Genomic DNA, 8966 nt, shown 5'->3' on the forward strand with positions numbered 1-8966 from the left:
AGTTATGGCGTTCAATACTTGGCGACGTGGGTGCAGCACCCGGCCACGAGCAACGCAGTACTTGACTTTAATTACTGGTGTCAATCACGTGATGTACGCCGGTCTTTAACGCAAGGGAAAACGTATAAGTATAAACCAGGCTTAACCCTGAACAGCTAGTTGACCTACCCTGACGTCGGGAATGCTGTGTTTTCAGTTCCAGGTAGGCCGTGGGGTGAACCCCAAAAAAGTGCCTAGAAAATGAGTTTCGCTCCACTGTCTGGGCACTCGTTCAATGCATTTTTTGATAGATAATACCCTTCTGAACTTTGAGTTAAAAGTTCACCCAATGTTTTCCTGCCCCAATTTTGTCACAAGCCAGAAATGCATATATAGGTAAATAACAAAAAAAACGAAAATCTTGTGCTGCAGTTTTTGGTTGTAAAACGTCTTACATTACATTTGGCAACAGAAAATCATTCCCAGATATTATGAATGCATGTACCTAACATCAGAAACAGATTGTTGGTTTGGTGCAATCATGTGAATTTAGATCATTAAATATATTAAATTTGTGCCAAAAAAAACAAAAAACCCTTCAACTAGAAGTGACACCAGCACATGAATGTTACATTTAGCTATGTTTATGTTTCATATATGAAAACAATTCACAACCTACTACGTAATGAAAGGTACACAAGAAGCAGCATACATCGGCCAAAAATACTACCATTCACCACAAACCTGGAACAAGGCAAAATGGACTAGATGGAAATAGATGCATTCAGAGCCCAGATTATTGTAACATAGAATATTTATTAAAGTATCAGATTATGTCACAGCATGTCATTTATTACCCCCCACCCCATCCCCATACACAAAAATATTAATAAGAATAAAAAATCAAATGTGCATTCACAATAAAACCATGGAACTTCATTGGAACAGCTCTTTTTTTTGGTAGACCAATTTAACAAAGGTCTGTGTTGTGGAAAAATGGAATACAGACATTTTTATTTTTGCCTGAAAAGTGTTAAAATGGAGAGTTAACATCTTGATAATGAAACAAACAAAATGGCAGATTTTACATGTACATATTTTACAGCCCTGCACTGTAAAGTGTCCTCGTATGCCCTGTGATTTTCCAACCTGATGTTGTACCAGCTATGTGTTAGTGTCACTTTCTTGGCTTACGTCCGAAGACTCAGTAGTTGATGTATGATGAGTGAGGTACCCTGTCTAAAAGTTTGTCAGTTGTTGATAATGTCTCTACAAAAAACATTTCAGAGGTGTTGCTGGAAAGGGGTGTGAAAAACCAGCTGGGGGAAATCACACCTCAATCTTCGTTTCAGTATATCCTACCTGAAATAGAAAATTAAAGGGAAAGATGAGCACAAGATACACATATTCACATCACACTAGGGCTGCTCTATTATGGAAAAAATATATAATTGCAATTATTTTGGTAATAATTGAAATCAAGATTATTCAAAACAATTATAATTTGTTCAAATCAAGAAAATATTTAAACATTTGAAAATAAGACAAATACAATCATATGAAACTATAATTATGTAAGTTGCTTTTGGACCCAACAAAATGTATAATATATATTATTATTATTATTATTATTATTATTATTATTATTATTATTATTATTATTATGCAAGCAAAAATTTCAAGTTGGGGTGCAGCGTGTGCAGTAAGCTAGTTTTGACACGGGTGTGTGGTAAAAGAACTCGTGTGGGCGTGCCACAACTCAAAATTTGTATTATTAGTGCTGCAGCTATCGAATATTTTGGTATTCGGATATCCTACTGAAAATTCTAGTGAATAATCGTATATTTGGATAGAAATAAAAATATACCTATAGGCCTATATACTTTCTTGGTCAAAGAACAATTATAAATACAGAAGACAAAAAAACACATTTGCATGAAATAATTAACCAACTGGTTTTCATTTTTAGACAATCAATTTTATTTGTTTATTTATTTTTTTAACTTAAATTGAGCTTGTCAGCAAGCTATTTTTCTCTGAAACAGTGAGATTTTAGACAAATCTCTCCCCATAGATTTCGGTCAATGTTTTTCAGTGTGAAGATTTATACGTTAACTGTAGTCTGAAGCATCAAGATCCCCGTGTTTCTTAACACTGTTCACAAACCTCTTAGCTTGTCCATTCTCCTCACATCTTTGTCAACTATAATCCTTTGACGGATTACTTGTTCACAAGAGTTTGTAGCTCTCAGCATAGGGTTGTCTGAAACACACACACACACTCACTTAACATGTGCAAAGAGTCATGCTTTCGAATTAATGCTGTCTCTAAATGAATATGCAGAAGAATGGAACAGTCTTTCTTCATCTCAGCTGCCTGCAGCAACCCGCCTTTACACAAAAAAAGAATTACATTATAAGTGTTATTGTCATATCAGCTCTTTTTACAGTATATGCACATCACAGATTGACAAGTAAAGTGTTTGTTGAGGTTGGTGAGAGAGAGTTTGGGGGAAAGGGAGGGTGTAGCTGTGACTCTCTATTATGACTGATGAGTTTGTTAACCACTGTTGGATTCACTCGATAAATCATTCAGCAGCTCGCATTTTTACTAAGCTATAGCCTTAAAACTTAACCGAGCAACAAATTATTTTCAACCCAAAACTAAATATCGGTCACAATGCCAGACAGCTATGCTGTTTGCCAATCCTGCCAACAGGGTAAACACCAACGTCTGTTTTCATGGTGTAGTGGTTATCACATTCGCCTAACACGTGAAAGTTCCCTGGCTCAAAAACAGGTGGAACAGGGTGGTTTTCTTTATATTTACAATGAAAACTGAGTATCAAATATACAATTTCTCATTCACTCACCTCTCCGTCATGGGAATCAAACCGCGGTCTTCCGCGTGACAGGCAAAGATAGTATCCACTATACTAAGGAGGAAAGGACTCTGTGATTGTTAACTGGACAGGCGTAGAGGGAAAACTGTCACTAAAATCGGGAATGCCAGCCAGCTATGCTCTTTTCCAACTCTGTCAGGACGTGAAACTGCAGTGTCTGTTTCCATGGTGTAGTGGTTAGCACATTCGCCTTACATGCGCAATGTCCCTGGCTCGAAACTGGGTGGAAACAGAGCAATTTTCTTTGTATTTGCAATGAAAACTGAGTATCCAAAAAGCAAATAGTACAGGAACCACCTCCCCATTGGGTAATCAAACCCCAGTCTTCCACGTGACAGGCGGAGATTCTATCCATTATACAAACGAGGAAAGGACTCTGTGTTTGCTACCTGGACAAGCGTAGAGGGAAAACTGTCACTAAAATCAATGCCAGACAGCTATGCTGTTTGCCAATCCTGCCAACAAGGTAAACACCAACGTCTGTTTCTATGGTATAGTGGTTCTCGCATTCATCTAGCACGCGAAAGGTCACTGGCTCGAAACCGGGTGGAAACAGGACAATTTTCTTTGTATTTGCAATTAAAACTGAGTATCCCAAAACTGAATTGCACATGCAGCCATCTCCCCGTCGGGGAATCGAACCCCGGTCTTCCGCATGACAGGCGGTGATACTATCCACTATACTAAAGATGAAAGGACTCTGCGTTTGCTACCTGGACAGGTGTAGAGGGAAAACTGTCACTAAAATCGGAAATGCCAGACAGCTATGCTGTTTGCCAATCCTGCCAACAGGGTAAACGCCAGCGACTGTTTCCATGGTGTAGTGGTTATCACATTCGCCTCACTCGCGAAAGGTCCCCTACTCGAAACCGGGTGGAAACAGGGCAATTTTCTTTGTATTTGCAATGAAAATTGAGTATCCAAAAAGCAAATAGAACAGGCACCACCTGCCCGTTGGGTAATCGAAACCCAGGCTTCCGCATGACAGGCGGTGATACTATCCACTATACTAACGAGGAAAGGACTCTGCGCTTGCTACCTGGACAGGTGTAGAGGGAAAACTGTCACTAAATTCGGGAATGCCAGACAGCTATGCTGTTTGCCAATCCTGCCAAAAGGGTAAAAGTCAGCGTCTGTTTCCATGGTGTAGTGGTTATCACATTCGCCTCACACGCGAAAGGTCCCCAGCTCGAAACCGGGTGGAAACCTTGCAATTTTCTTTGTATTTGCAATGAAAACTGAGTATCCAAAAAACAAATAGAACAGGCACCACCTGCCCATTGGGAAATCGAACCATAGTCTTCCACATGACAGGCGGAGATACTATCCACTATACTAACGAGGAAAGGACTCTGTGTTTGCTACCTGGACAGGCGTAGAGGGAAAACTTTCACTAAAATCAGGAATGCCAGAGAGCTATGCTGTTTGCCAATCCTAGCAACATGTTAAAAATCAGAGTCTGTTTCCATGGTGTAGTGGTTATCACATTCGCCTCACATGTGAAAGGTCCCCAGCTCGAAACCGGGTGGAAACTTGGAAATTTTCTTTGAATTTGCAATGAAAACTGTGTATCCAAAAAGCAAACAGCACAGGTACCACCTCCCTGTTGGGTAATCGAACCCCAGTCTTCCGCGTGACAGGCGGAGATACTATCCACCATACTAACGAGGAAAGGACTCTGTGTTTGCTACCTGGACAGGCGTAGAGGGAAAACTGTCACTAAAATCGGGAATGCAAGACAGCTATGCTGTTTGCCAATCCTGCCAACAGGGTAAACAACAGCGTCTGTTTCCATGGTGTAGTGGTTATCACATTTGCCTCACACGAGAAAGGTCCCCAGCTCGAAACCGGGTGGAAACATGGAAATTTTCTTTGTATTTGCAATGAAAACTGAGTTTCCAAAAATTGAATTGCACATGCACTCACTTCCCCGTCAGGAAATCTAACCCCAGTTTTACGCGTGACAGGCGGAGATACTACCCACTACACTAACAAGGAAAGGACTCTGTGTTTGCTACCTGGACAGGCGTAGAGGGAAAACTGTCACTAAAATCGGGAATGCCAGACAGCTATGCTGATTGCCAATCCTGCCAACAGGGTAAACATCAGCGTCTGTTTCCATGGTGTAGTGGTTATCACATTCGCCTCACACGCGAAAGGTCCCCAGCTCGAAACCGGGTGGAAACATGGAAATTTTCTTTGAATTTGCAATGAAAACTGTGTATCCAAAAAAATAAACAGCACAGGAACCACCTCCCCATTGGGGAATCGAACCCCAGTCTTCCGCGTGACAGGCGGAGATACTATCCACTATACTAACGAGGAAAGGACTCTGTGTTTACTACCTGGGCAGGCGTAGAGGGAAAACTGTCACTAAAATCGGGAATGCCAGACAGCTATACTGTTTGCCAATCCTGCCAACAGGGTAAACACCAGCGTCTGTTTCCATTGTGTAGTGGTTATCACGTTCGCCTCACACGAGAAAGGTCCCCAGCTTGAAACCGGGTGGAAACTTGGCAATTTTCTTTGAATTTGCAATGAAAACTGAGTATCCAAAAATTGAATTGCACATGCACTCACCTCCCCATCAGGGAATCGAACCCCAGTTTTACGCATGACAGGAGGAGATACTATCCACTATACTAACGAGGAAAGGACTCTATGCTTGCTACCTGGACAGGCATAGATGGAAAACTTTCACTAAAATCATTGCCAGAGAGCTATGCTGTTTGCCAATCCTTCCAACTGGGTCGAAGTTGGAATCTGTTTCCATGGTGTAGTGGTTATCACATTCGCCTCACATGCGAAAGGTCCCCAGCTCGAAACAGGGCAATTTTCTTTGTATTTGCAATGAAAACTGAGTATCCAAAAAGTAAACAGCACAGGCACCACCTCCCCGTTGGGTAATCGAAACCCAGTCTTCCGCATGACAGGTGGAGATACTATCCACTATACTAACGAGGAAAGGACTCTGCGTTTGCTACCTGGACAGGTGTAGAGGGAAAACTGTCACTAAATTCGGGAATGCCAGACAGCTATGCTGTTTGCCAATCCTGCCAACAGGGTAAAAGTCAGCGTCTGTTTCCATGGTGTAGTGGTTATCACATTCGCCTCACACGCGAAAGGTCCCCATCTCGAAACCGGGTGGAAACTTGGCAATATTCTTTGAATTTGCAATGAAAACTGTGTATCCAAAAAGCAAACAGCACAGGTAGCACCGCCCCATCAGGGAATCAAACCCCAGTCTTGTGTGTGACAGGCGGAGATACTACCCACTACACTAACAAGGAAAGGACTATGTGTTTGCTACCTGGACAGGCGTAGAGGGAAAACTGTCACTAAAATCGGGAACGCCAGAAAGCTATGCTGTTTGCCAATCCTGCCAACAGGTTAAATGCCAGTGTCTGTTTCCATGGTGTTGTGGTTATCACATTCGCCTCACACGAGTAAGGTCCCCAGCTCGAAACCGGGTGGGAAGTTGGCAATTTTCTTTGAATTTGCAATGAAAACTGAGTATCCAAAAATTGAATTGCACATGCACTCACCTCCCCGTCAGGGAATCTAACCCCAGTTTTACGCGTGACAGGAATAGATACTATCCACTATACTAACGAGGAAAGGACTCTGTGTTTGCTTCCTGGACAGGCGTAGAGGGAAAACTGTCACTAAAATCGGGAATGCCAGACAGCTATGCTGTTTGCCAATCCTGCCAACTGGGTAAACATCAGCGTCTGTTTCTATGGTGTAGTGAGTATCACATTCGCCTCACATGTGAAACCTTCCCCGCTCGGAACCGGGTGGAAACAGGGCAATTTTCTTTGTATTTGCAATGAAAACTGAGTATCCAAAAAACAAATAGAACAGGCACCACCTGCCCATTGGGAAATCGAACCATAGTCTTCCACATGACAGGCGGAGATACTATCCACTATACTAACGAGGAAATGACTCTGTGTTTGCTACCTGGACAGGTGTAGAGGGAAAACTGTCACTAAATTCGGGAATGCCAGACAGCTATGCTGTTTGCCAATCCTGCCAACAGGGTAAAAGTCAGCGTCTGTTTCCATGGTGTAGTGGTTATCACATTCGCCTCACACGCGAAAGGTCCCCATCTCGAAACCGGGTGGAAACTTGGCAATATTCTTTGAATTTGCAATGAAAACTGTGTATCCAAAAAGCAAACAGCACAGGTAGCACCGCCCCATCAGGGAATCAAACCCCAGTCTTGTGTGTGACAGGCGGAGATACTACCCACTACACTAACAAGGAAAGGACTATGTGTTTGCTACCTGGACAGGCGTAGAGGGAAAACTGTCACTAAAATCGGGAACGCCAGAAAGCTATGCTGTTTGCCAATCCTGCCAACAGGGTAAATGCCAGTGTCTGTTTCCATGGTGTTGTGGTTATCACATTCGCCTCACACGAGTAAGGTCCCCAGCTCGAAACCGGGTGGGAAGTTGGCAATTTTCTTTGAATTTGCAATGAAAACTGAGTATCCAAAAATTGAATTGCACATGCACTCACCTCCCCGTCAGGGAATCTAACCCCAGTTTTACGCGTGACAGGAATAGATACTATCCACTATACTAACGAGGAAAGGACTCTGTGTTTGCTTCCTGGACAGGCGTAGAGGGAAAACTGTCACTAAAATCGGGAATGCCAGACAGCTATGCTGTTTGCCAATCCTGCCAACTGGGTAAACATCAGCGTCTGTTTCTATGGTGTAGTGAGTATCACATTCGCCTCACGTGAAACCTTCCCCGCTCGGAACCGGGTGGAAACAGGGCAATTTTCTTTGTATTTGCAATGAAAACTGAGTATCCAAAAAACAAATAGAACAGGCACCACCTGCCCATTGGGAAATCGAACCATAGTCTTCCACATGACAGGCGGAGATACTATCCACTATACTAACGAGGAAATGACTCTGTGTTTGCTACCTGGACAGGCGTAGAGGGAAAACTTTCACTAAAATCAGGAATGCCAGAGAGCTATGCTGTTTGCCAATCCTGCCAACATGTTAAAAGTCAGAGTCTGTTTCCATGGTGTAGTGGTTATCACATTCGCCTCACACGAGAAAGGTCCCCAGCTCGAAACCGGGTGGAAACTTGGCAATTTTCTTTGAATTTGCAATGAAAACTGTGTATCCAAAAAGCAAACAGCACAGGTACCACCTCCCCGTTGGGGAATCGAACCCCAGTCTTCCGCGTGACAGGCGGAGATACTATCCACCATACTGACGAGGAAAGGACTCTGTGTTTGCTACCTGGACAGGCGTAGAGGGAAAACTGTCACTAAAATCGGGAATGCAAGACAGCTATGCTGTTTGCCAATCCTGCCAACAGGGTAAACACCAGCGTCTGTTTCCATGGTGTAGTGGTTATCACATTTGCCTCACACGAGAAAGGTCCCCAGCTCGAAACCGGGTGGAAAATTGGCAATTTTCTTTGAATTTGCAATGAAAACTGTGTATCCAAAAAGCAAACAGCACAGGCACCACCTCCCCGTTGGGGAATCGAAACCCAGTCTTCCGCGTGACAGGCGGAGATACTATCCACTATACTAACGAGGAAAGGACTCTGTGTTTGCTACCTGGACAGGCGTAGAGGGAAAACTGTCACTAAAATCGGGAATGCAAGACAGCTATGCTGTTTGCCAATCCTGCCAACAGGGTAAACACCAGCGTCTGTTTCCATGGTGTAGTGGTTATCACATTCGCCTCACACGAGAAAGCTCCCCAGCTCGAAACCGGGTGGAAACATGGAAATTTTCTTTGTATTTGCAATGAAAACTGAGTTTCCAAAAATTGAATTGCACATGCACTCACCTCCCCGTCAGGGGATCTAACCCCAGTTTTACGCGTGACAGGCGGAGATACTATCCACTATACTAACGAGGAAAGGACTCTGTGTTTGCTAGAGAGGTAATAGCTGGTTATTTAGTCCGTCGCGATCAAAACGATGATTTACGACCTGATTCGCTTTGATGTCCTTTGATGTCCTTTGATGACGTAGGATGAAACGATAAAAATGATCGATCGGAGGTCAAGAGGTCACGATCAAAGGCCTGTTATGACGTAGGATGA

General features: G+C 43.1%; 3 non-coding genes across 3 annotated transcripts; all 3 read left to right on the top strand.

Moving 5' to 3' along the window:
- The first annotated feature begins 4016 nt into the window (after positions 1 to 4016).
- Positions 4017 to 4089, top strand: trnav-cac (transfer RNA valine (anticodon CAC)). Its single transcript has one exon. It is a non-coding gene; the product is annotated as a tRNA-Val (tRNA).
- Positions 4090 to 4342: 253 nt separating this feature from the next.
- Positions 4343 to 4415, top strand: trnav-cac (transfer RNA valine (anticodon CAC)). Its single transcript has one exon. It is a non-coding gene; the product is annotated as a tRNA-Val (tRNA).
- A 580-nt stretch (positions 4416 to 4995) lies between these two features.
- Positions 4996 to 5068, top strand: trnav-cac (transfer RNA valine (anticodon CAC)). Its single transcript has one exon. It is a non-coding gene; the product is annotated as a tRNA-Val (tRNA).
- Positions 5069 to 8966: the final 3898 nt, after the last annotated feature.

Source organism: Festucalex cinctus, chromosome 19, assembly GCF_051991245.1.
Source record: "Festucalex cinctus isolate MCC-2025b chromosome 19, RoL_Fcin_1.0, whole genome shotgun sequence".
Taxonomy (NCBI): Eukaryota; Metazoa; Chordata; class Actinopteri; order Syngnathiformes; family Syngnathidae; genus Festucalex; species Festucalex cinctus.